General features: G+C 45.8%; 1 long non-coding RNA gene across 2 annotated transcripts; it reads left to right on the forward strand.

Moving 5' to 3' along the window:
• The first annotated feature begins 3710 nt into the window (after positions 1-3710).
• On the forward strand, positions 3711-17058 carry LOC123385291. 2 transcript variants are annotated; one of them, XR_006597538.1, is made up of 4 exons: positions 3711-6202; positions 9826-9917; positions 10632-10701; positions 14539-17058. It is a non-coding gene; the product is annotated as an uncharacterized LOC123385291 (long non-coding RNA). The 2 variants fall into 2 exon arrangements; XR_006597539.1 differs by lacking the exon at positions 9826-9917.
• The last annotated feature ends 10454 nt before the right edge of the window (positions 17059-27512 follow it).

Consider the following 27512-nt stretch of genomic DNA (forward strand, 5'->3'; position numbering starts at 1 on the left):
TAATAATAATAGTAGGGCAAATTGCTCCTAATTTAGAGGAATAGACGCACAAATAAAATAAAATCACAATGATAGATGCTAAAGCAATTACAGCCAATGGTTATTAGGAAAGCACATTGTAGGGGTTCCTACGAAGGGAGGGAGGGTTCCGTGGGAGGAACCTGTGAAGGCATTAGTAAGAAGGTATTATTTGATCAAATGAGGGGTGGCTACAGTTTTCTGGCAAAGTATGAGGAGATCAGTCGAATGGGGTGGTAAGAAAGGGAGCCCCTTTTATTTTATTTTATTTTATTTTATTTTATTTTATTTATTTTATTTATTTATTTTTTTGCAAATAAATCTTTTCTTCCTTTTATTTTCTTTATTTTTTTTTTTAAACATTTATTTATTTTTGAGACAGAAAGAGAGCATGAACAGGGGAGGGTCAGAGAAAGAGGGAGACACAGAATCGGAAACAGGCTCCAGGCTCTGAGCCGTCAGCCCAGAGCCCGACGCGGGGCCCGAACCCACGGACCGCGAGATCGTGACCTGAGCTGAAGTCGGACGCTTAACCGACTGCGCCACCCAGGCGCCCCGAAAGGGAGCCCCTTTTAAAGCCAGCTGTTCTGTGTATATGATGTGGGGCAAACTACCTCATCATTCAGGGCTCTGACCAGTTCATCTGTAAAATGGGAACGAGAGTGCCTAGTCCATTGGATGGTGGTGAGGACTAAATACATTGTTGAGGTGATATTGTTAGGGGGGAGGGGCATGGGCTCTGGAATCAGATCATGTACTGGATGAAACGGCATCTCTCCAAAATTCATGTCTACTCGGAACCTTAGAACGTGACCTTGCTTGGAAATAGGATCTTTGCAGATGTCATCAGATAAGTTAAGATGGGGCCATACTCAATAATACTACTACTACTACTAATAAAAACTGGAAAATAGTGTTGACCAGGATGTGGAGAAATTGGAACCTTGTTATACATTGCTGGTAGGAATGTAAAATGGTGCAGCTGCTACGGAAAATAGTATGACGGCTCTTCAAGAAGTTAAACATAGAGGGGCGCCTGGGCGGCGCAGTCGGTGAAGCGTCCGACTTCAGCCAGGTCACGATCTCGCGGTCCGGGAGTTCGAGCCCCGCGTCGGGCTCTGGGCTGACGGCTCGGAGCCTGGAGCCTGTTTCCGATTCTGTGTCTCCCTCTCTCTCTGCCCCTCCCCCGTTCATGCTCTGTCTCTCTCTGTCCCAAAAATAAATAAAAAACGTTGAAAAAAAATTAAAAAAAAAAAAAAAAGAAGTTAAACATAGAATCACCATACGACTCAGCAATTCTACTCTTAGGTATACACCCCAAAGAACTGAAGGGACCCAGACAGATACTTGTACTGCAATGTTTGTAACAGAATTATTCACAATAGCCAAAAGGTGGTAACAACCCAAGTGTCCATCAACAGATGAATGGATAAACAACATGTCCATATCCAGACGAGGGAATACTGTTCTGCAATGAAAGAACTACAGTTCTGGCACATGCTACAAATAGAACTCGGAACCATTATGCCACATGAAATGAACCAGACACAAAGAGGCAGGTATTGGGTGATTCCACTTATATGAGGTATGTAGCATAGGGCAATTCATGGAGACAGAAAGTAGAGTAGAGGTTACCCAGGGCTGGGGGAGAGGAGAATGAGGAGTTATTGCTTAATGGTAAGGTTTCTGTTTGGGGTGATGAAAGGGCTTTGGAAATAGTGGTGATGATTGCGCAACATTGTGAGTATAATTAACGCCTTTGGACTGTACTGGTAAAAATGGTCAAATGGGGGCCCTGGTGGCTCAGTTGGTTGAGAGTCCAACTCTGGATTTCAGCTCAAGTCATGATCCCAGGGTTGTGGGATCAAGCCCCGCGTGCGGCCCCAAGCTCAGCACAGAGCCCGCTTAGGATTCTCTCTCTCTCTCCCTCTGCCCCTCTCCCCAGCCCATGTGCGCTCTCTCTTTTTCTAAAATAATAATGAAAACAGAATGTTAAAGATTAAAAAACTGGTCAACACGGCAAGCTTTGTTAAATGTATTTTTACCACAATAATAATAAAAAAAATGAGGCTACCCCGGTGTACAGTGAGCCCTAAATCCAATTACTGGTGTCCTTATAGAAAGAGACAGAGAGACACATATGGAGGAGAAGGCCACACGAGGTCGGAGTCCAGATTCGAACGACTACTAGCAGCCAACCGGAAGCGGGGAGACGCGCGGGACAGATTCCCGGAATCAACGCCGCCATCTTGATTTGAGATAAATCCGAGCTCTGCCACCATCACCTGCGTGAACTCGAGTAACTTAGAACTTGCCTGAGCACCAGTTGCTTCACCTCTTAAATGGAGATCGTGATACGTACGCAATCGGGTTACTAGGAAGATCCAAGGAGAGGCACGCGTGAACCCTTGACAGGGTGTGCAGCCGTCCCTCAATACCCGTGTGTCGTGATTGACAATTACGACGACGGTTAGCGACACAGAGAAAGGAGGATTGACTTGGAGGAGAGGCTGGCTTGGCAGCCCCGGGGCCAGCAGGGTTTGTTTGAAAATCCAAAGGGTTTGCTTCAAAGAAAATTTACTTCCCCATTCTCATCACAGGAGAAATGTGGGGGAGATGTGTTATCTGGGTTGGCATCATTGAAATGGATATGAAAGTTGAATGATTTGCTCCTCCGGCTCCGAGAGGCTTAGGAAAGTTGACAAGTGCATCGTCTCACTTGCTCTGTGGCAGGTACCCCTCCGCACCCACCCACGCGTGCTGTCGCGGATAGAAGCGAGCTGTGTTCTCACCTGGCGGGTGTGCTCTTCCTGCTGAGTGGGTGCAGGTGGGAGTGGACGGTTCGGGAGCGCCCCGCGAACCCCGGCAGCTGCCTCTGAGGCCAGCAAGGCCAGGATTGCCCTAAAACCAAAGAGGGAACGCATTTGATTTCCTTGAGTGAAGCATGGGAGGAAACAGTCCGTTTTTCGGAGCGCAGTCTGCCTAATGCCCTTGATGGGCTGTGCAATGGAGCTCAATCCGTAGGCGGGTTGGGAGGCTTTGGGAACCGATTGGGAGGGAAAGCAAAGCCCATGTCTGTCTGCGGCCTCCTCCGGGTAGATTAGCTGTGATCTCCGCCAACACCATCAAGATGGTTGTTGTCACCACCAGCATGAACACGCCCACCTCTTACAGGTGCCTTGTTGGACCCGTTCAGTGTACGAGTTCCCGGCACTGGAAGCCATTCCGAGGCGAATCCACAGGGCTGTCTAGGCCCAGCTTATATACTTAGTGGTCCCTTTAATTATTGGGCTCTGGGATTGATCAGGGGGTTTCAACACGGGTCCACCAACATAGTCCTCAACACAGCCCCGGGGATACGATGGGACCGGCCTGTCATCCCCAGGCTGCATGCAGGGACGCTGTGCCTTGGAGAGGTCACGTGGCTTGCCAAGTCCAAAGTGCTAGCTGGTAGTGGCTGTCCAGTGTGTCCAGGGATGAGGTAGGCTCCTCACTGTTGGCGCCCTGGAGGCCGGGGGCAGGTGACAAAACCCTCTCTTGAAGGACGTGGAAGAGGTGGAGCCACAAAATACGGGCCCCGGGTGGCGAATGGGGGAGGCTGAGATGTGGGCCCAGGGCAGGCAACAGTGAGTGCTAGCTAGTGGGTCAGAAGAGGCATGTGGGTGGGGGTGGGGAGGGTGGTGTGGGGAGAGGGCAGGACTGGAGGGGAGCCCGGGAGGCAGCATTAATTCCCGAGTCGTCTTTTCCACTGTAGCCATCAGGGCTTTTATCGACCCCCAACGCGTACCTGCGGGGGCAGCTTGAGTCCACCACACAAAGGGCTCACAGTACCAAAGTCTGGGCCCACCAAGCTCTGGCATTTTGGTGACCCATCAAGCTCTGCTTGCCTGGCATCCCCCACATAGGACGGTCGTCCTCTCTAGGACTTAGGATCCCCGCATCCCTCTGTGAGGCTGTCTGCCTTTCACTTCTTAAGGAAGGGCGGTAAAATAGATGTAACATACAGCCTACCATTTGAGCTGTTTTTGAGCGCACAGACAGGGCTGTTAAGTACGTGCCCAGTGTATAATCTATCGAAAGAACCGTTCTCACTTTGCAAAACTGAAACCACGTAGCCATTAAACAACAACTCCCCCATCCTTCCTCCCCTGAGCTCCCGGCAACCGCGGTTCGATTTTCTCTAAGAATGTGAGCATCTCCTGTAAGTGGAATCATACAGAGTTTGTCTTTTTGTGACTGGCCTATTTTCGGTTAGCTTGAAGTCTTCAGGGTTCACCCATGATGTCGCCTGTGTCAGAATTTCCTTCCTTTTTAAGGCTGAGTAATATTCCATCGGGCGTATATTCCGTGATGTTTATCCGTTCGTCCTTCGATGGGCGTGTGGGTTGCTTCTACCATTTGGCTCACGTGAATAGTATTACTCTGAACATGGGTGTGCAAACATCTGTTCAAGATCCTGCTTTCTGGAGTTCCTGATTCTTCTGGGTGTACCCAGAAGTGGGTATTGCTGGACCATATGCTAATTCCACGTTTAATTATAGAAGGTCTTCTCTTGCACTTAGGTCTCAGGCACAGAGGGCTTTCTACTCAGGAAGGCGCCCCCAGTCAAGGCCAACCACCAATGCACAACCAACTTTCTCATTTAGGTGTCCCTGACATTTGCAGGGCCCAGGGTAAGAGTGTACATGGAGGGCCAAGGGCCATGTAACTAAATATTTAAAAGTGATAGACCATAGCTAACAATCTGCTAAATAATAATTTTTTATCTTGTACCTTGTCAAATATGTTGTCATTAACAGTAAAATTTATGAAACTGTGGTGGTTATATGACTAAAAGTTGGCAATATATCCAAGCCAACTGAATTTAATTATGATTGCTCATGCCAGAATGTTCTATCGATGGGCCGGAGGTACATGTAACACAAAGATGTACATAATTCACAAACATTAGCTATGGATTCTCCAACATTTATTTTTTCTTATCTTTGTTTCAGCAAAGTCACTATTCTGTTATGTTAGTGATTTTTCATACAGTTTGCGTTTTGCGGACGGTGATGCTATTTTAACATTTCAGATGTATTTTCATCACAAAGTCTAATAAGTAAGGCTAAAAATTCAAAAGTTAACATTATTTCCCCCATTTTCATAAGCTTCCTCCCTTAAACCCACCATTATTAAAAGCAAAAGGCAAAAGGACAGATTACAAGGGAAGGGTGTAAAGGTTTCGGAACAGAAATAATTACTGAAATTAGTATCAAAAGTCAAATAACAATTATTTACAACATTGTAAATATCTTTTGTTGAAAATCTAATTACATCTCACTCCACGTTGTTATGTAAAAGTAAAATGATTTGCATGTCTACTGTCCTCTGTCCATCCCGTCCAGTTGCTAGCGTTGGGAATCAGTACCCCTGAATCAGTAAGAAGGTCTTTCTACTCCCCCAAACTTACATTTGTATATTTAAGGGTAAGATGGCTTGTTTAGTATTATAAAATATTCCTCGGCTGTCATGTGTAACAGTTGGAAAACCCATGCTAATTTGTGAGTAGCTTTGGAACCACCGGTTGGAACACAAAGAGAAGATACTTCGTTATGCAAGAATCTATGGCAGTTAGGCAGTTTGAGAGGAAGTTTTTGACAAGCTAATGGATTTATCTAAAGCTTCTTCCTCTCAAGTTCTCCCAGCACTTTGAAGCAGGGTCTGTTCATGTTGGCGGTGTCACAATCCACAGATTGTGCTGGAACACAGTTGCCTTTGAGGGAGTGAGCAGGATCGGAGAGAGGCACTTCCCTAGGGCTGGAGCGGAGTTGGGAGGGAGAGAGGATATTTGGAGTTGGGGCAGGAACCTCCAGCCCGGCTGTCCTGAGGCTGCTCCCAATATGGGCTTAGGCTACTGCCGCTTGCTTTTCTAATTAGCATAGTGACCATGGGAAACGGGGATTCTATTACTGAAATCACGGCTTGTTGATTAGCTTGATGAATGCAAGGAAGGGCTTCCTGATGAAATTGTAGGTACTCCTACAACTGGAGTACTTCAGAGGCTCCCCGACTTGCAGGAACAGAGCCTAAGACCCTGGATCCATGGGAATGGCTCCTGAGGCTGGATTCTAGCACAGTCCTGTGGCCAGCCACGGGTCTGGAGGACTCCCGGAGCTGCCTGATGCCAGCTACAAGGTGACAGGTAGCAAACTGCTTATTCCTTTGAAAGAATAGAGAGCAGGGACCCTTTGGGCACACAGAAGGATTTCTAGAAAATGCATTGTGTTTACTTGCTAATAAAAGTTTATGAAATGTCAGTATGGGTAGCAGAATTTCATCAGTGACTGGCCTTCCCTATAATTTAGTAGGAGCACTGCCAACCCTCCGACAGTTCGTAACCTGAATTCTGCTTGATCAAATTTGTTTTGGTCAGTTTTACAACACCCTCAGCTAGGGTGGGTCACTCTGGACTTTTCCTTTGTAATAATAGATAATACAAATGGGGTGTATAGGTGTTCCTTATGATGGATTTTATATACAATGACTAATGACTGTCTTTTATAACTGCTTTGGGGTGTAAAAAATAATGTTTGATTTATTAGAATTAATAATTAAAAAAATAAAAAAGCAATTTGGGGGAGGCACCTGGCTGGCTCAGTTGGAAGAGTGTGCGACTCTTGATCTTGGGGTCATGAGTTCGAGCCCCGTGTTGGGTGTGGAGATTACTTAAATAAATATTTTTTTAAAAAACTTAGGAAAACTTTAAGGAAAATATTTAACTTTAACTTACGAAGTGAGTTCGAGCCCCACGTTAGGCGTGGAGCCTACTTAAAATAAAAAATGAAAAAAAAAATAACTTACAAATCTTACTCTTCTAGTTATAACTAGCAGATTTTTACACCCACAAGAGGCTTTTGTAAATTAGTTAATTATACTCCCTAGACATTTTTAGCTGTATTTACAAATTTAATATGTTCAGTTTTCTTTTTAAACACATCAGTGATCTGAGTAACAAATAAAACCTTCCCAAGCATTTAAATAGTTTGTATAATTTGAATAAATTAACCTTATAAGCAGGGGGAATCTTAAGTTCTCTCCAATGCTCCACAGCTATTTACAAATAGGAATATTTAATTTAACACATTCCACAGCAAGTATTTCTTGCACACTTACTGTGGGTTCCTCAGGCTGGGTGCTTGAGACCCATCAAGCAAAAGTTTCTGTTCCTGTGAAGTTTACATTCCAGTTAGAGAAAAAGGCAATGATATATTATATGAGATATATATGAGATAAATATATCTTATAAGATATCATACATATATATATCTCCATCCAGTAGTATGTTAGAAGGGGGTAAGTGTTTTGGGAAGAAAAGAGTAGGGTTAGGGGGTTCAGCATTGGGATGGAGAACAATTGCATTAAACTGAGTGCTCAGGGCTCCCCGAGAAGGAGAAATTTGAGCAAAGGTTTGAAGGGAATGAACCATCAATGAGAAACCATAAGTCAAAATCAATTCCTCAGTTATGCGTCTTAAATCCTAATTGCAAGGCCTGTCTACCAAATACTTTGTCAGATTCTTTCAAACACCACCAAAACATCATGCGTACTCGTATCATTCGTAAGTTGAACATAAAAGTATTAATACCACGGATGTGGTTTATTTCATGAATTCTAACATTCTCAATGTTAAAATGTTACTGGGAACAGTAAGAAGAAATGGATTTTTCCAAGCAATTTGGGAGTGCTGTCTCCGTACAATGATGTTGCCTTGCAACCAGAGAGATGTTTGGCCAAGCCAAAAAGCTTGATTCTTGCCCATGACATTTAAGGGGCTCAGTGAACCATTTCTGTCATCATTGCAACCTGGATTCCATAATGAAGGTGTTTTCACAGACAGATTCTCATTGATTGAAGTATTTATTGCCCAGATTTTCTGTCTGATTTTAATCTGCAATGCTCATCCCGGGTCGAAGATCATTTCTTCAATGCTTCGTAGGATATTGCATTTCTCTGGCTCTCCTAAAGCGTCTTTGTCTTCCCATCTGTCCCTGGTCATTTTAAAACAGGGCTGCATATTCTTTGACATACCTTCCATCAAGAGTCAAGATCTATGCCTCCTTCACTTAGATCCTGAGCAGGCTCGGGGACCACTTCAAACAAGAGTCCCGCGGAAGCGGTGACGTCCAAGTCTAAATCATAGAAGACCGTGCAGGTTCCACTTTGTTCACCGGAACACTTGCTCTTGGAGATGTGACTCACCACGTAAAGAGGCCTGATGATTCCGAGGCCACCATGGTGTGCAGAACCCAAGGTACATGGAGAGGCCTTTGTAGATGCTTCAGTCAACTGCCCCCAGCTGGGCTTTGAATCACTCCAGTCACGGGGCCAAACATTTGCATGAAGAAGCTTCCAGAAAATTCCAACCCTTCACCACTGGAGTCTTTCTAACAGAGGCTCCAGAGACTGTGGAGCAGAGACACATCATCCTTTCTGTTTACTGTCTGAATTCCTGACTTTCAAAACCCGTAAGTCCGATAAACATGGTTTTTGTTTTACTAAGTTTGGGAGGGTTGTTAAGCATCCACAGGAAATTGGAACGGACACCAAAGATCCTTTAACGGTATTCCATCAGATTCTTTCCTAACCTTTTTGAACGTGTTCTACGTGGACGGGCTTCTTTTACACATGTGAAGGTGCCGTGTGATTGGGTTCTGCATCTCTCTCTTGGCTTTTGCTTTATTCTTCAGTTACGACACCGTTAAGGACTATAAAGATCACTGTTGTAATTAGTTGCTGAATATGTATTTTCCTCACTATCACACAATCTGCATGAGGGCAGGGCTTATAGTTTATCTTATTCTCAAGCAGCTAGCACAGGGGTTGGCAAACTTTTTAGTAAAAGGCCAGCTAGTATGGGGCGCCTGGGTGGCGCAGTCGGTTAAGCGTCCGACTTCAGCCAGGTCACGATCTCGCGGTCCGCAAGTTCGAGCCCCGCGTCGGGCTCCGGGCTGATGGCTCGGAGCCTGGAGCCTGTTTCCGATTCTGTGTCTCCCTCTTTCTCTGCCCCTCCCCCGTTCGTGCTCTGTCTCTCTCTGTCCCAAAAATAAATAAACGTTGGGAAAAAAAAAATTAAAAAAAAAAAAAGAACACATAAATAAGTGTGTCTGTGTTTCAATTATTTATGGATAATGAAGTTTATTTATGGATAAATAATAAATTTATGGATAAATAAAGTTTGTTTACTTTATTTATGGATAATGAAGGTTTTTTTTTTAAATTTTTTTTTAACGTTTTATTTATTTTTGAGACAGAGAGAGACAGAGCATGAACGGGGGAGAGGCAGAGAGAGAGGGAGACACAGAATCGGAAGCAGGCTCCAGGCTCCGAGCCATCAGCCCAGAGCCTGACGCGGGGATCGAACTCACGGACCGTGAGATCGTGACCTGAGCTGGAGTCGGATGCTTAACCGACTGAGCCACCCAGGTGCCCCAATGAAGGTTTTTTTAAGCTTTAATTTATTTACTTAGAGCGAGCGAGAGAGAGAGCATGTGTGGGTGGGGGGAGGGGCAGAGAGAGAGAGAGAGAGAGAGAGAGAGAGAAACCCAAGCAGGCTCCACACTGTCAGCACAAAGCCTTACGTGGGGGCTCGAACCCACGAACCGTCAGATCACGAGCTGAGCTGAACCAAGAGTCAGATGCTTAATCGACTGAGCCACCCAGGTGCCCCAATGCAGTTTTAACTGCATATAACATTCATGGATCACGACACGTGATTCTTTTGATTTTTTTGCCCCGACCGTTCAAATAGGTGTATGTGCTCCCTAGGGCTGCCATCACAAAGACCACAACTGGTGAAGTCACCAAAACAACAGGCCTTACTCTCTGACAGCCCCGGAGTCTACAAGTCTGAAACCAAGGTATTGGCAAGGCCACGTTCTTTTTGAAGGATGAGTTTATATCAAAATCCTTACCTAGTTGTCTCTGCACAGTCCCTATTTCCAAAAAACGTCACGTCTAGAAGTCCCTGTTAAACAGGAATTTTAGGAGGACACTACCCAGCCTGCTACAAAATGCAAAAGCCACTCTTAGCTCCCAACTGGCATAGGTATGGGCCTAGCACACCGTCACGGGCTTAGTAAATGTTCGGAATCCTTGTTGAAGGAGTGAAGAGTGCCTCAAACAGCGCTGGAAACAGAGGAGGGCCTCAAGAAATTAGTTGGCCCAAAAGAAGGACATCTAAAACCTTAAGCAGATTCCACCCGCACGAAATTAGCTAAGCATTACGATACCTACAGTAACACTGCATTATCTGATCTATTCCTTGTGTCAGTTCTATGAGGTGGATGTTCTTTTTTTTTAATGTTTATTTATTTTGAGAGAGAGAGAGAGAGAGAGAGAGAGAGAGAATGCATATGCGAGTGGGAGAGGGGCAGAGAGGGAGGGAAAGAGAATCCAAAGCAGGCTCAGTGCCATAAGTGGAGAGCCCAATGTGGGGCCACATCCCATGAACCTTGAGATCATACCTGAGCCAAAAATCAAGAGTTGGAGGCTTAACAGACTGAGCCTCCCAGGGGCCCCTGCTCACCATTTTTTTTTTTAAATCTCTGATTCTTTGTCTTTCTTCTGGACAGTAATGCCGGGCACCATTGTCCTCCCTTGATGACCACAATTGATTCACCCATTCTATGGTCTCAAAGCAAGGTGGGTTTTTTTTGTTTGTTTTTTAAATCTAAGTTGGTTAACATGTAGTATAATAATGATTTCAGGAATAGAATTTCGTGATTCATCACTTACGTATAACACCCAGTGCTCATCCCAGCAAGTGCCCTATGAGGTAGATATTCTTATTCTCATTTGTAAGCAGAGACAGACTTAATAAGTTTAAATGACTCCCGCAAGGTCAGTGGGAAAGGTAGCTCTTGAACCTGTCCCCAAAGTAGCAAGTACTGTTGTGCGTCCCGGGAGAATGAAGCGGTTATAATAATACAAATTAGATGAGACGTGGTGGTGGGGAGGGGAAAGAGGGAGGTCAGGAACAGAGACAACACTTTCTAATTTATAAAGTCAAGAAAAGCTTCGTGTGGTGATAGGATATGTACCGGATCACGGGCCAGGGAAGCCACTGGCTGAGCCAGGACAGGGTGTTGGAGGCACAGGTGCATTGTGGGAAGAAGCCAGGGCTTAAAGAAGGACGGCTGGACACATTGGTTCTGTCTGGCAGTGAAGGAGAGAGACTGAGTCACTCTTATCATAACCTCTGAAATGGCATGGGGGTTTTGAACTTGAGTGATAGGGTACAGAAAAGATTTAATGACCGAAGGTGATCAGAATATGCCAACTCCAAAGATACCGCTTTGGCATAAGGCTTATTTCGAGCTGAAGGCAAGTGAGAAAGAGCAGACACAGGAAGAGCTCTCTGCCCTCCCCCTTCTGCCTAAAAGCAGGACATAAATTTCCTGTGAGAAAGGTGCTGTCCTTGTACCAGGAAAGGGAGAGAGACTCTTATCACTGGAGAAGGGGTGTCAAGGCCGAGGTGAATCTACATAAACAGACTTTACTAAAATAACCCTTATCTTCCATTAGTTCCCTCCATATATTTCCTAGTCACCTTCCCACAATTTATTACTTCTAGAAGCCCAAACCCCCTTTCTTTTGTCTAGGCAGCTCTCCGCAATTTATCAACCTTTGTTAAAATGGGGTTTCCACTTCTTTTCTGTGAGGTCCTCTGTGCGCAGAAAAATATTAACATCAAGAGAAATTGTACACCTTTTTTTCCTGTTAATCTGTCATTTGTCAGTTTAATTTGCAGGCCCCAGACACTGAACCTAAGACGGTAGGGGAAATGTTTTTTCCTCCCTTAATTTAAGATTTTCATTTGGATGTCTCAAATGAATAGTTAAAAAAGAATTTTTTTAAATGTTTGTTTATTTTAGAGACAGCGAGACAGAGCACAAGTGGGGTCGGGGCAGAGAAAGAGGGAGACACAGAATCCGAAGCAGGCTCCAGGCTCTGAGCTGTCAGCACAGAGCCCGACACGGGGCTCGAACCCCGAACCATGAGATCATGACCTGAGGCAAAGCTGGACACTCAACCGACTGAGCCACCAGGTGCCCCTCAAATGAATAGTTTTAAACTCTCTTATAGTCATCTGTGTTCTATGGAGAAGTCTATGTGTGGAATTCTTCCTTTTTTTTAAATTTTTTTAATGACGAGACTTTTAAAAAAAGTTTTATTTATTTTGAGACAGAGAGAGAACCTGCAGGGGAGGGGCAGAGAGAGAGAGAGAGAGAGAGAGAGAGAGAATCCCAAGTAGGCTCCACTCTGTCAGCACAGAGCCTGATGTGGGGCTCAATCCCTCAATCCCATGAACGGTGAGATTGTGACCTGAGCCAAGATCAAAGCCGGATGTTTAACTGACTGAGCCACCCAGGGGCCCCACGTGTGGAATTCTTAAAGGACTGGATATTTGATGAACCCTAATGACTAAAATGGAGCCTGCAGACCTCATGGGGTTAGTTGGCAGGTAGCAATTGTGATTTCCAAAGCCTTTATCAACGGGAGTCATGTGAACAGTGGTCCAGGCCGGCTTTTGTGCATTTTAGTGTAGGCCTCAGGCATTCCAGTGTGGAGCAAGGTCTTGCCTCCCCAAGGCTTAGGCTGATATCAGCGACCAGTGGCACCATGCCAAGAGCTTGAGACAGTGCCCAGTGGTGGTTTCCCCCTTCAAGTGCTGGAGGCCAGCTTGCCGGGCCTCCCTCCTGCAGGGACAGGTCTCCCCGGACCGCGCCCCCCCACCGCCCAGTGCTGGCCACACAGCAGGCTCCCTATTAAAATCTGTATTGCAACCTGTATTGCAAATCTGTCTTTGACTCCCTTCCCGCTAGCAAACCTGTTGGCCTTACTCCTTGGGGAGTAAAAACCCTCTGCTGCTCTCTCTCTCTCTCTCTCTCTCTCTCTCTCTGAGGCCCTCAGGGCAGATCCCATTCAGGCCTGTTTACCCTTATCTCCTTCCCTCCGGTTAAAACCTCCACCATCTGGGTGGGGCTGAGTTCAGCTAAGAAGAAAGCGATCTGATTAGAATAAGTCACACCAAAGCTACAGCCTTCTGGGGGGGAGTATTTGCATTTTAAAAGGGAGTCTGGGGTTTCAAAATACTCCGCTTACTCGGCTGGGGTTAGAGGGACTTTTGAGTTTGAGGAACTTCCTGGTTCACTTTATTAACCCAGGCTATTGGGATTATAAACTAATCCTCCAGCCGTACTTTAGCACCTGGGAGTGTGGCACCTGGGAGCTTGTTAGAAATGCTGACTCTCGGGCCCCGGGGGGTGGGGGGTGGGTGGCGGGGGAGGGGCGGGGGTGGCAGGGGGGGTTGGCGGGGGTGGCGGAGGGGGGGTGGCGGGGTTGGGGGGGGGTGGGGCTCCCTTAGTTAAGTTTCCTACTCTCGATTTCAGCTCCAGGCCTGATCTCAGGGTTTGTGAGTTCCGGCTCTGTGCCCACAGCGCCGAGCCTGTTTGGGATTCTCTCTTCCTCCCTCTCTCTGCCCCTCTCCCTGCTCGTGCGTGCTCTCTTTCTCAAAATTAAGTAATTAATTAAAAAAAAAAAAAAAAGAAAAGGGAAAAAGAAAAAGAAATGCCGACTCTCCGCCCCACCTCGGACTATTATTACTGGGTTGCTAGGGAAGAATCAATCGGATCAGAATCCATTTACAAGTAAACCCATTCGTGCTGGCTGGCCTGTCTTCCCCAGGGGCGTCGGAGGCTGCCCTCCTCCAGGTGAAAAAAACAGAATTCTTGGTTCCGCCTTGTGAGAACTCTGACCCTTGCCCTGGAGTTATATACTTTTTATGTCAGTACTTTTCAATTTTTATTATGCACAAGACTCCTCTGAGGGCGCTAGTTAAAAATGCAGGGCTCCCGAGACGGATTCAGTAGGTCGGGGGTGTGGTCTAGGAATTTGCTGCTTCTTCTTCTTCTTGTTTTGAATTTGCGTTTTTAATGAAGCTGCTCAGGTGATTGTGAAACAGGTGGTCCTGGTTTCGCCGAGAACCTAGTCCTTAGTCTGTTCCAGCCTGGAACAGCGTTTGATGGGAAGGGCTGCCGACCATCAAGGATGGGAGTCCGCCTGCTCCACAACAAAGGAGAAATATTGGCATGAAGGTAGAGATTCACGTAAAAACTCTTTTAGAGGGGGCACCTGGGCGGCTCAGTCAGTTGAGCATCCGACTCCGGATCTCGCAGTTTGCGAGTTCCAGCCCGGCGTCTGGCTCTGTGCTGACAGCTCAGAGCCTGGAGCCTGTTTCAGATTCTGCGTCTCCCTCTCTCTGCCCCTTCCCCGCTCATGCTCTGTCTCTCAAAAATGAAAAAACGTTAAAAAAAACCCACAAAACTCTTTTAGAGCATAAAGTCCTTGTTATTTATAGACTGTGGATCTTCTGCCTGTTGGTTTGTTGAGGAAATACGGTAACTTTAAATTTCAGGGTTTTTGGGGTTTTTTTGTAATTTTTTTTTTTTTAAGTTTCAATGTTTATTTTTGAGACAGAGAGAAAGACACACACAAAGACGCACAACTGTGGAAGGGGCGGAGAGGCAAGGAGACACAGAACCCAAAGCAGGCTCCGGGCTCTGAGCTGTCAGCACAGAGCCCGACGCGGGGCTCGAACTCACAAGATCACGACTTGAGCCAAAGTCAGACGCTCAACGGATTAAGCCACCCAGGCGCCCTAAAGCTCAAGGTTGGTTTAAGGCAAGTAACTGGAAGTTATGTTTACCACCTGGGCATGTTTCGCTCTTGGCAAGACAGATGTGATTTTTTTTTTTTTCCTCTCCACCACCCTGGCTTCTTGCCTCCATTACGTCTCTTCTTCCCCTTGGGACCCACCGCTGGACTGTTCACACTTTCCGGAGTCTGGGGTGGCTGCTGAATGCAGCAGGTAAGAGCCTTGCAGGGGGTTGAGAGAGAGAAGACGGAATCCCTTTCTTGGTCTCTTCAGAGTTATTACAGACAGTGGGGTCATTGGCTGCAGGGAATGAATTGAATATGATGAGCCCAGAACTGCTAAGAAATTACCCGTCCCGGGGCTTTCTGGAAAAGAGTGCTGCAGATTGCTTTTCCGGTTTGCCGTTCTTTCTCTAGGGCTTTGGTCGGTGGGGCTGCCGAGGCGGTCGGTGTCCACGTGGTCACACACGGGTCACACACACGCATAGAGTATGGCTAGGCGAACACATAACCCGCCACTTGTGGGTCGTTTAACTGAAGAATCTACGTGTCAGGATGTTCCCACTGCAATTCTGAAGGCTGTGGCTGTTTTCTGAGGCTCTGGGTGTCTCTAGGAAGAGGACTGTTGAATATTCCAGAATGTGTCTTTTATTGGGAACGCGGTGATTGCAAGCACGTGTGATGTGGCTGTTCTTTTACCTGATGAGAGGGCCTGAGAGAACAAAGACCTCAGGAGGTACGTGTGCGTTTGTTGTTCAAACTGATGAAGCTGGTCCCCGACATCCCGTCCTGTCCCGACGTTGGGCTGAAATGCAGTCATCCTGTGTGCGTCTTGACGTCTGCCCTGCACGTTCTTTTCCCAGTAAGACAGGCGGTTATTGTTTTGTGAAAATGCCCGAAACGTCCACATTCTGAGGTACGTTCTCCGGCAGCGGGGGAAATCTCTCCCAATCTCATTTGTTTGGAGCCCTCTGCCCAGTGCTTCCCCGTGAGCCCCAAATGGTGCCTTGGCCTTCCCCTTGATGGATTCATTGTTTTGATTTAAGTCACTGTGGCAGAACATCTGAAGTCATCTGCAGCTGCTACGCTGAGATTCAAAGAAGCAGTCATTAACCCTTACAAAGAGCCACACGAAGGCACCGGGGCCTTCCCAATATTCTATGTGTCAGTGACCACGGTGTGAGTCAGATTTCTGTGTCGCATTTAGCATTCGTTTGGTATTTGCAGAGGAGTTTTTAGCTCTCTCGCGCATCCAGTAAACACACGTTTCTTAAACCCTTACAAGGTGCCAGGTATGGACCACCCTAAATATGCCACTTTGGCATACGGATTATTCTGAGCCGAAAGCGATCGAGAATCAGTGGATGCAGGGGGAGTTCTCTTCTCTCCCCTTTTCTGCCTAAAGTTGGCACAGATCTCCCCCAGTGAAGGTGTCCCCCCTCTCGCATACCAGGAAGAGGAAAGCAACTTACCACCGGAGAGGAAGAGCTGGAATGGAAATAAATCCGCATAAGTAAACCTCACTCGAATACCCTGTACCTTCCAAAAGTTCCCCTGTGTGTATATTTCCCAGTCACTTTCTCACAATTTTTCATCTCTTGGAGCCCAAACCCCCTTTCTGTAGCTAATATGGTATGTAAGCCCCTGAGTCTCATCACTTGATTTTGAGTCTCTTTTTTGTGAACTCCCGTGCACATAAAATATTGAGAAAATGTGTATCCCTTTCCTTCTGTGAATGTGTATTCCTTTCCTTCTGTCTTTTGTTAGTTAATTTGCAAGCCTCCATGTTAAGAACCTAAGAGGGTAGAGCAAAAGTTTTTCCTTCCTGACTCAGGCAAGGAAGTCGGGTCTTGTCCTTAGTCTCACTAATCTCTAGGTGCCTTAAGGATTTCCCCAGCTTTCGTGAAAACTTTTGGTTCATGGGCACTGGGGAAGAAATTCTGCTTCTGGAGAGGTGTTGGCAACGTGCAGTGCTGTTGCCTGAGCCTCAGACAGGCTTTTGGGTGGAAGGTTCATTCACTCTCAGGTCCTTGGCCTCCAGAACACCGAGGGGGTAGGGCTGGGGACTTTGGCATGGACAGTAATGCCATGAGGTAGTCCCTATGGTGACCAGAGTCTCTCATGCTGTTGGAGCAGGATCCACCTTAGATGTTTGGAGCAGGGACCCCAAGTATTGGTCTTTTACATTTATATGTTTGGATATCCTCAAGAGCTGTTGTTTTGTAGGCGAAAGGCAATTCTGTAGTTAATTTCATCGTTATAAATTAACATTTTATTTGCTAGTAACAAATTTCAAAATCTAGATCCTTTTTTTTTAAGTTTATTTTGAGAGAGAGAGAGAGAGAGAGAGCACACGTGGGAGGGGCAGAGAGACAGAGAGAGAGAAGTGAGAGAGAGAGAAACCCAAGCAGGGTCTGTCAGCGCAGAGCTCAACGCGGGGCTCCAACCCACAAATGGTGAGATCGTGACCTGAGCCAAAATCAAGAGTCGCACACTTAACCAGCTGAGCCACCCAGGCGCCCCAGGGTTAGCGCTCGTATAAAAGAGGCCCCAGAGAGCTCTCTTGCCCCTTTCACCGTGCGAGAGCACAGCCAGAAGTCAGCTATCTCTGAAGTAGGAAGCAGGTTCTCATCAGATGCCAAAGCTGCCGATGCCTTGATCTTGCACTTCCCAGCTTCCAGAACGGTGAGAAATAAATTTCCGTGGCTTACGTGCCACTCGGTTTACGGTATTGTGTTACGGCCGTCCAAACAAAATAAGAAACACACACAATACATAAAACTCCCTAACGTCAAAATATTAGCGGTTTCTATACGAAACTCTGAACCGTCCTGGGATTGCACAGGGCTGACCCGCTAAGGAAACAGTTGTGCACCTCACACAGTATTGGGAAAGTGTTTTCAGCGCAGCGACGCTGAATACATCCTTGTTCTGACCCCAGTGGAACATACGGAGGCCTCCATGTTCCGCAGCAGGGACACCGCCACGATGAACAATTGATTGCATTTTGTATTTCTTTGGCTCTTAAGGTAAGAAGGTCCTTTTCTGCCTAATTCCAGAGGACCTTTGGACTGAGAGTAAACTGGTGTTCTTTTTCGCAAAATGTTTTTCTCTTATCATCTTGTGACTCTTATAAGTATTCAAACCATGTCTGACTTCTTTCTGTATTATCTCTTGGCTTTGCTTGGTTATTTGAGTGATAATTGTGTAATCATTCGGCCACAGCTTCTATTGTATTGACACATCCTGATGAAAAGTGGAATATTTTCATGCATATAAAAGCATGACCCTGGGTGGCTCAGTCAGTTAAGTGTCCGCTCAGGTCACGATCTCACGGGTTCGCGGAGCTCTGAGCTGACAGTGCGGAACCTGCTTGGGATTCTCTCTCTCCTTGCGCGCATGCTCTCTCTCTCAAAATAAATTAAAAAAACTTAAAAAAAGAAAAATAGGATGTCCCTTGTTTAGTGCTTGGTACCCAGTAGACAGTCAATGGCGGTCATTAGTAGTTGAGATTTATGACCAGGATCCCCAGACCGAGGACCCAGTGGTTACGCCAGGTTTCAATAAACACTAACTACTATGTAAGGTATAGAAAAGAAGAGATAGCTCCTCAATGGTAGGATAAGAGAAAGGGACTGGATAAGAAGGAGAAAATAGGCAGAAAATGACCTATGACCATCTAGAGATATTTATATTTAGTAAAATATTCAGCTTACACACACACACACACACACACACACACACACACAATCAGCAAAGCATCCAGTTGAATACCCGAATGTGTCACGGCAGGGAGATGGTGATTCACAGAGATTTCCTTCATAAAGCAACAGAGACTCGCCTATTTAAAAGCAGTTCCATTTAATGCAACACTGAATTGAACAGGGTTTCTTTTCAAGGGGCTACTATTAAAGGCAAGATTATTATCTTCAGCATTTAGGTGCATGCTGACTGGGGCCATAACACCGGGGCACTTAGACGCTCCCATTATCAATGTACAGTATGGTCTTTGGAAGTTTAAAAATAGCTTTTGCAACCTTTTATGGCTTCCCTTGTGCGGGCATGGCTGTGTGTGTTCTGCGAAGCCTGGGCACCCTGCCGGGAAGGCAGCTCTGTTGGAACCTGGCTAGCACGTTGACCTTGGGGGGTCCAGGCTGCGGGACCACCCTGGATGTATGACCCCGTCATAACAATGTCCTTTGAGACCACGGGTAAACTAGAGTTTAGGGGAAAGCAATGTCCTGGGAATAATAGGATTTTTATCTCAATTATGACATTTGGGCGGTCATTTATCCTTTCTAGGTTAGATAAGCACTTAGGGGCATGGCGAGATTCAGAATTCTCGCTTTGTTTTTAAATCTCAGTTCGGTTCGATGAATATATATTGAGCACCTATGATGTTCAAGACTTCACACTAGGTGTTAGGAATGTAAAGAGAGATAAGGCTTTCTGTGCCTTCTGGTGGGCTGGGGGTGGGAGGGAGGCCTAGGACAGATCCGTTCGATGTGATTCCTTAGCTCTCTTTCTCCAATGGAGGTGTCCAACGCAAATGCTTATGGGAGCCAGGCCGATCTCATGATGTGTGAACGGGTGTGCTTGGGGACCACAGCATGTGGAGATCATGTGCTCCATTGTTCCCGGGGGCAGAGATGCAGGCCCAGTGGTACCAGGACTTCCCTTTCTCAAAGGGATCCAAGATCAGAATTCTTATGTGAACTATCCCAGGTTTTAAGTGTTGGGAATCCTGTGGGCCAACCCCAAATACATCTGTGAGCCGGGTCTGGCTTGGAGCCAACAATCACATCCCCTCTTGGTGTAAAGGACGGTGGAAGGATGGGAACCTTTGCTTCAGTCTTTTCGTTATTTGCCATTCTTCCAAGATCTTCCTTTTTGATAGGTTTCAGTTACTTTTGAAGAGCATCCTTTCCAAAAGAACAGTCCAGTGAGTAGCCAGGTACTTAGGAGGGTTTGAGTAGGCACTGGTGACCCTGGATGGGCATGCTATAGAGGGTTCTCCATGCACAACAGTGAGCAGAAGGAGACAGAACCGTGAGTAAGGGAAAGGTAGATGGTGCTCAGTTCACAGAGGCAGGAGCTCAGGCACTGAGACGGAGAGCTGACCGCCATGATGGTGAAGCCTGGAGCCGGGGGCAGCAAGTGTGAGCTCCGGGGCACTTACCGCACTCATTACTGAGCCACCACAGCTGCTGTGTGTTCTGGACAGAGCCTGGTATCTGGAGCCATCTAGACTGTATGTGATGTCCAGTATGACAACCATCAGGCACGTGTGGCTACTTAAAATAATTAAAATGAAATGAAAAATTCAGCTCCTCTGTCACACTTGCTACATTAAGCGCTCAGTGGCCCCGTATTGCAGAATGTGGAAGATACTTCCATCATTGTGGAAAGTTATATTAGACAGCACTGATCTGTGGTTTTCCATACCTTTTCTTCCCCATGCATGCTTTTCTTAAAAATTGAACTTTATGCATTAAAAAAAATTTTTTTTAATGTTTATTTATTTTTGAGACAGAGAGAGACAGAGCATGAACGAGGGAGGGTCAGAGAGAGGGAGACACAGAATCTGAAACAGGCTCCAGGCTCTGAGCTGTCAGCACAGAGCCCGATACGGGGCTCGAACTCACGGACCGTGAGATCACGACCTGAGCCAAAGTCGGCCGCTTAACCGACTGAGCCACCCAGGCGCCCCTTGAATGTCATCTTCTATGAGAAGGATCAATGTCTCTGTCATGAGGTATTCTGAGACTGGTCCTCCCCCAATCCTCGGTTTGTTTATTTATTTTTATTATTTATTATTTACTTTTTATTTTTTTTAATTTACATCCAAATTAGTTAGCATATAGTGCAACAGTGATTTCAGGAGTAGATTCCTTAACGCCCCTTCCCCATTTAGCCCATCCCCCCCCACCCCTTCCAGTAACCCTCTGTTTGTTCTCCATATTTGTGAGTCTCTTATGCTTTGCCCCCCTCCCTGTTTTTATCTTATTTTTGCTTCCCTTCCTCTGTGTTCATCTGTTTTGTCTCTTAAAGTCCTCATATGAGTGAAGTCATATGGTAGTTGTCTTTCTCTGACTAATTTCACTTAGCATAATACCCTCCAGTTCCATCCACATAGTTGCAAATGGCAAGATTTCATTCTTTTTGATTGCCGAGTAATACTCCATTGTATATATATACCACATCTTCTTTATCCATTCATCCATCGATGGATATTTGGGCTCTTTCCAGACTTTGGCTATTGTCGATAGTGCTGCTATAAACATGGGGGTGCACATGCTCCTATGCATCAGCACTCCTGTATCCCTTGGATAAATGCCTAGTAGTGCAATTGCTGGGTCGTAAGGTAGTTCTATTTTTAATTTTTTGAGGCACCTCCATTCTGTTTCCCAGAGTGGCTGCACCAGCTTGCATTCCCATCCCATTGTATGTTTATTAAAACAATTTTTTAATTGTGGTAAAATACAAATAACATAAAATTTACCATCTCAATGATTTCTAGTTCAGGGCATTAAATACATTGACGCTGTTGTGGAACCATCACCAGCATCTAACCCCAAAACCTTTTCATCTTCCCAAACTGAAACTCTAGCCATTAAACACCAATTCCTCCTGCTCGGTCCGCCAAGCCCCTGACACTCACCATTCTACTTTCTTTCTCTATAAAATTTGCTCTAAGCAGCTCGTGTAAGTAGAATCACACACTATTTGTCCTTTCGTGACTTAGTCACTTAGCATAATGTCTTCAGGGTTCATCCATGTTGTGGTTTGTGTCAGAACTTCCTTCCTTTTTAAGGCTGCATGACATCCTGTCGTACGGAGAGACCACGTTTTGTTCATCCATTCGTCCACTCATGGACGCTTGAATTGGTCCCACCTCTTGGCTGTTGTGAATGGTGTTGTAATGAACAGGGAAGAACAGGTATCTTTCCAAGACCCTGCTTTCCATCCCTCTGGGTATATATACCCAGCAGTGGCATTGCTAGATCGTATGGAAATTCTACGTGTAATTTTTTTGAGGAACTCCCAAAGTATTTTCCACAGCGGCTGCCCCATTTTGCATTCCCTACCCACGGTGCACAAGGGTTCCAGTTTCTCCACATCCTCACCCACGCTTGGCACTTTCTGTGTCGATCACGGTCATTCTAATGCGGGTGAGTGGTGAGGTGGGATCTCACTGTGGTTTTCCTTTGTGTTTCCCTCATGATTAGTGATGTTGAGCACACTTTCATGTGCTTTTTGGCCAAGGTGTTTTTGTGAAACCCCAGTGCTTAACAGGAAGGAAAGAAGCCATTTTCAAAAATTCAAGCGATTGTTTCTGATGTCACTGTTTTATTTTGTTTCTATTCTTCTGTGTGTGTGTGTGGGGGGGGGGGGTGGGTATTTACCTCGCCTTGAGGATAGATCATTTTTGTTGTTTAGGAAATGATTTTCAAGACCTTTGGTTAGGGGGCACCTGGGTGGCTCAGCCAGTTGAGCGTTCTACTGCGGCTCAGGTCATGATATCACGGTTGGTGAGTTCAAGTCCCGCTTCAGGCTCGCTGTTGTCAGCCTGCCTCGGATCTTCTGTTCCCCTCCCTCTCTCTGCCCCTCCCCAGCTCACACTCTCTCTCTTTCAAAAATAAATAAACATTAAAAAAAAAAAACAAAGGTCTTTGGTTAAACAGTGATAAAGTAACAACCCTCTTCAGAAATGAAGATGTTAGCACAAGACAGACCAATGATCTTAAATTTCTCTTAAAAAAAAAAAGTTTGTCTTCTTTGTAGGTGGAAGATACATTTCTGTGGGTTCTTTTTTTTTTTTCCCCCTAGGAAAATCTTCCCTCCCCTTGATCTTGGGGACACTGGGGCTTGGACTTCTGTGGGGTGCAGGGGAAAACGGACTCCTGAAAACTGGGCCTGAGCCTAGGGAGTCAGATCAAAGCTCTGCGCCTGGGGCCAGGGACCTTTAAGCAGCAACGCTCTGGGGGAATCTACCTCTGGGCTCTCAGAGTTGCGTTATCTTTGCTTAGGCCCCGGCCTTCCATACGATCTCCAATGTTCCAGTCCGTTATTAGTGGACACTGAGGGGAGTTCAGACAAGGGTTTGCGCCCACGCCCGAGGTGAAGCTAAGGCAACAACAGCAGCTGCCCGGAGAGTCGGGTTTCAGGGCAGCGAGAAGGGTGGAGCAGTGGCCTAGGGGAGCGCTCGGGCCAGCTGGTGGTTGAGGTGGCAAGTGAGAGGCAGGACAGATTTGTGGAACATGTGGGTAGTCCCTGGGGATTCCCAAAGGGCGGCGGGGAAGGGAACTTGGTACTAGGCTCACTTTCCTCCAGCCAAGTGCAACGAGGCTCGGGTTCTGTTGCTTTGGGCGTAAGAAGGAAGCGTAGCCTGGGTTTGTCGTCACAGGCCGGTTCGTTCCGAGACAACCACTGGGTTCCGTGTCCCTCACAAGGTCCACCCTTAGGGCTGGTTGCTCTGTGGCCTTCTTCCCCTCTGCAAATTGTAACTTTTTGTGACTTGGGCACTCTAGTGGTTCACCGAATGCTGTCCCCACTGTCCCCGAGGGGGTTGGGGGTGGGAGACGCTCGGCTGGCCTTGAAGTGTACCCATGAATGTTGTGTGTGTGTGGGGGGTGTGGTGGCACGTTTTTTGAGGTCCTGTGAGAGAAAGTGCAGACACAGGCAAGGCTAGGAAAAAAAAAAAAAATGAAAACCAGTGAACAAAAAGCAGATACAAAGAGGGCGTTCGCTCATTTGTTGGCATTAGAAGTGCTTCGGTCAAGGTTGACTTCATTTGCAAATCTTCATTTTGGTTTGAGCCGGGGCTCTCTCGTCTGTAAGTGAAAGTGTGAACTCGGCTTTGTTTTCAGCCTGTCCTCCCCTGAGTTCTGAGGTTCTGAGCTGTTGTTCCCTGGGGCTCTCGAAGGAGGAAGCTGAGTGGGCCTTGAAGCAGAGGAACTTCTCTCTGCTGACTTTCACGAGAGGTTTCGTTTCAGCAAAGGGTTCCGCAGCTAAGAGAGGTCGGAAAACCAGCCACCAGATGCCCTCTGGGCTCGTAACTGGACCGCACTGTGGATTAATCCGTATGTTTTACAAAGGCAAGTATCATGTGCAGAACAGTTACTTTGTATTCACCGTCTCCCCATGAATCTATTTGTAAGATGATATTTAAAAACCATACATATTTAAAGATGACCCACAGGCCTGGCTGGTTCAGTTGTTCAGTCGGTGGAGCGTGCGACTCTTGATCTCAGGGTTGTGAGTTCGAGCCCCACCTTGGGCGTGGAGCCTATTTAAAAAAAAAAAAAAAAGTGACCTGCAATTTGGCTTTCTGGTTTCAGTATTGCTTTTTCTTCTTCTCTGAAGTGGTGGGGGGACTCAAGACAACCCCAGTGTTGATGGTTTTCTAGGAGGACTCACAACTCAACGTACAGTCATACTCATGGCTACGATTTCTTACGGCGGAAGGATGCAAAGCCAATTCAGCTGAAGGTGAAGGTGCGTGGAGTGAAGTCTAGGGGGAAGGCCAGGCACAAGCTTCCAAGGTCCTCTCCCGGGGAGTCATGTGGGATGTGCTTAGGTCCTCTGGCAACAAGGTGTGACAACACATGTGAAATGGAGTCTATCGGGGAAGCTCATAGAGACTCAGTGGCGAGGGTTTTTACTGGGATCTGGTCACATGAGGCCCCCTTTGAATGGTATGTTCCAAAATTCCAGGTCCCCAGAAGGAAGCCATAAACCCCATTATTCAGGCATAGTGGGCCATTTTTATCAGGGAATGGTGGGAATCACCAGAAATCCAAGTTCCCATCAAGGGCCAACCTCTCAAGCAAGCCTTTCTAAAGAGAGCAGTCAAGTTTGCTTTGCGAACCCTTTTTCTGCCCACCCTCCCCCTTTGCTCTCTTGTCTCCTTTTTGTTCTTCTTCTTCCTCTTTTGAATAATATACTCAAGGGGTGCCTGCGTGGCTCAGTCGGTGAAGCATCTGACTCTTGATCTTGGCTCAGGTCATGAATTCAGGGTTTGTGAGATCTAGCCCAGAGCTCGGCGTGGAGCCTGCTTAAGATTTCTCTCTCTGTCCTTCCCCTGTTTGTGCTGTCTCTCTCTCTCTCTCGAAACACAATATATTAGAAACCTTCAACAAAATGGAAGTAGCCCAAGCTTCTTTCCACCTCTGAGAGGCCCTGCCATACTGGGTGCTGTACTGGGCACTTCTTCTGGGGTAGGATGGCTATGGGGAAGGAAGTAGCAGCAAGGCTATGTAGGAGTCTCATGCTCAAGTTCATGTGTGAGGTGATGGGCACATACCAAGGGGGATGGTGAGAAAATGGAGAGGGGACAATTTTGAGAGCCACCAACAGAGAAGGGCGGGTGGATGTGACTTGGAGAATGCTTTTTGGCTGGCCTTCCCGATAATTCACCATGCTTTAGGCTGTCTTCCTTGGCATCAGGTGACGTGTTCATAAAGGCCAGTTCTGCCCCCTTCCCCAAATAATAACACATACAGTAGAATCTTCAACTCAAATAAATATTACTTTTCCCTTGTATTTCATTACCTGTGTCACAATTGAATCTCTTCCTATAGATAGCTTAAATAGCTGCCACTTTCTATGCACTTGAGAATTAGGACTTAGTGTCTTATTGAATGCAGAGGAGCCTATCTTCGTTTATGAGGAAAAATTTAATTTTAATACAACCTGCTAATTCAGAAGCTGACACAAAGGGACAGTGGTGAAAAGGTATTGCTTTCTTTCTATTTCTTATACATTGTTTTTGACCAGTTGGATTTTTTTTTTCTGACTAGAAATTACACATGCGTGTGTATTTCAGAGCTCAAACTAAAGCTAACTGAAGGTGATCAAAGCAGAAAAGACTCAACTATAGAGTGAATGAGCTCTCTGTTTTGAATTGGTTGAGTGATTATCCTGAACTGATAAGACATTGGAAAAGCCCAGTGTAGGCCCATCAATGGGTCTTACTGGTTAGATAACACTCTTCAACATGACTGTCCCCAGACCAGGTAGGTTGAGAACTGTTTTTCTGTGTATTTTGTTTTGTTTTTTTGCTTTTTAAAATTTTTTTCTTTTTTAAAAAAAAATTTTTTTTTCAACGTTTATTTATTTTTGGGACAGAGAGAGACAGAGCATGAACAGGCGAGGGGCAGAGAGAGAGGGAGACACAGAATCGGAAACAGGCTCCAGGCTCTGAGCCATCAGCCCAGAGCCTGACGCGGGGCTCGAACTCACAGACCACGAGATCGTGACCTGGCTGAAGTCGGACGCTTAACCGACTGCGCCACCCAGGCGCCCCTGCTTTTTTTAATTTTTAAATTATTTTTGAGAGAGTGAATGGGGAAGGAGCAGAGAGAGAAGGGAGACACAGAATCCAAAGCAGGCTCCGGGCTCTGTGCTGACAGCAGAGAGCCCCATGCAGGGCTTGAACTCATGAACCCTGACATCATGACCTGGGCCGAAGCTGGACACTTAACCGACTGAGACTGAGCCACCTAGGGGCCCCTTGTTTTTGTTTTTAATTGAAGAATGGTTGACATGTAATATATCCTGTTAGTTTCAGGTGTGTAACATAGTGATTTGACCATTATGTATGTTACAAAATGCTCGCCCTGAAATGCTCACAGTTACCCTCTGTTACCATACAGAGTCATTAAAATGCTACTGGTTACATTTTCTTTGCTGTACTTTTCCTAGTTGAGAACTGATTTTGATCGCTGAAGCTTGTCTCAGTGGCTGGTTGGTGCTTTCCAAAGAGATACACCGAACAATAGGAAAGGGGAAATGAGAGAAGGAAATAGCATTAAAAGCCTAAATCAAGGGACCCAGTTTAACGAATTAATCAGAAATTAGGAGCCCAAAAACGAATGTTTTACACTTAACCTTGATCCTTTCAGCTAATTGATCAGTAAAATCACTCCTCATTATTTTTGACCTTTTGACCCTCTCAGTTCTATGGTATTTGTTGTTAAACTCTTCCCCTGACTCACATTCAGTAAGTTCAATTACTTTGAGAAATCGATTTTAAGAATTTGAGACACTGACCAATGTTCCTTTAGATCAGGGGTTCTTAACATTAAAAAGAATAGTAATTATGGATCCTTTCCAAGTGAATGAAACATTTGCACCCCTTCTCCCAATAACGTCTTTAAGTGCTCAAAATAAAATATATTAAATTACAGAGGAAGCGAATGAAAGTACGTTTATAAGAATCTTTTGAAAAACCAAGTTTACCACAGAGTAATATATTTGCTTCCCTATTAGTGCATCAAGCTCTCGTGGCGGGGAGGTGGCGTGAAATGGGTGATGGGGATTAAGTTTATTTATTTATCTTTTTAAAGTAATCTCTACACCCAACGTGGGGCTTGAACTCATGACCCCGAGATCAAGAGTTACATGCTTTCTGACTGAGCCAGCCAGGCGCCCCAGTTGATGGGGATTAAGGAGTGCACTTGTCATGATGAGCAGTGGGTATTGTGTTGGAAGTGTTGAATCATTATATCGTGCACCTGAAACTAATATAACACTGTAAGTTAACTAACTAGAATTAAAATAAAAACTTAAAAAAAAAAGATCCGGTGGCAGATATGATGCCATGATTTCAAAGTAGTGATGTGTATAAACAGTGTTTTGTGATCTCTAAAACAATGGTATGTGATATGTGGTTTTTATTGGTGGCAAAGCTACCGCTCATAATATCACGGTCTATTGCTTACATTCAGAATAGAAGAAAGTGCTAAATTGCAGTTAGAGGCTGGTGAAAATAAGAATAAAATCCACCCCACCCC

The sequence above is a fragment of the Felis catus genome, chromosome B2 (assembly GCF_018350175.1).
Source record: "Felis catus isolate Fca126 chromosome B2, F.catus_Fca126_mat1.0, whole genome shotgun sequence".
In the NCBI taxonomy this organism is placed as follows: domain Eukaryota; kingdom Metazoa; phylum Chordata; class Mammalia; order Carnivora; family Felidae; genus Felis; species Felis catus.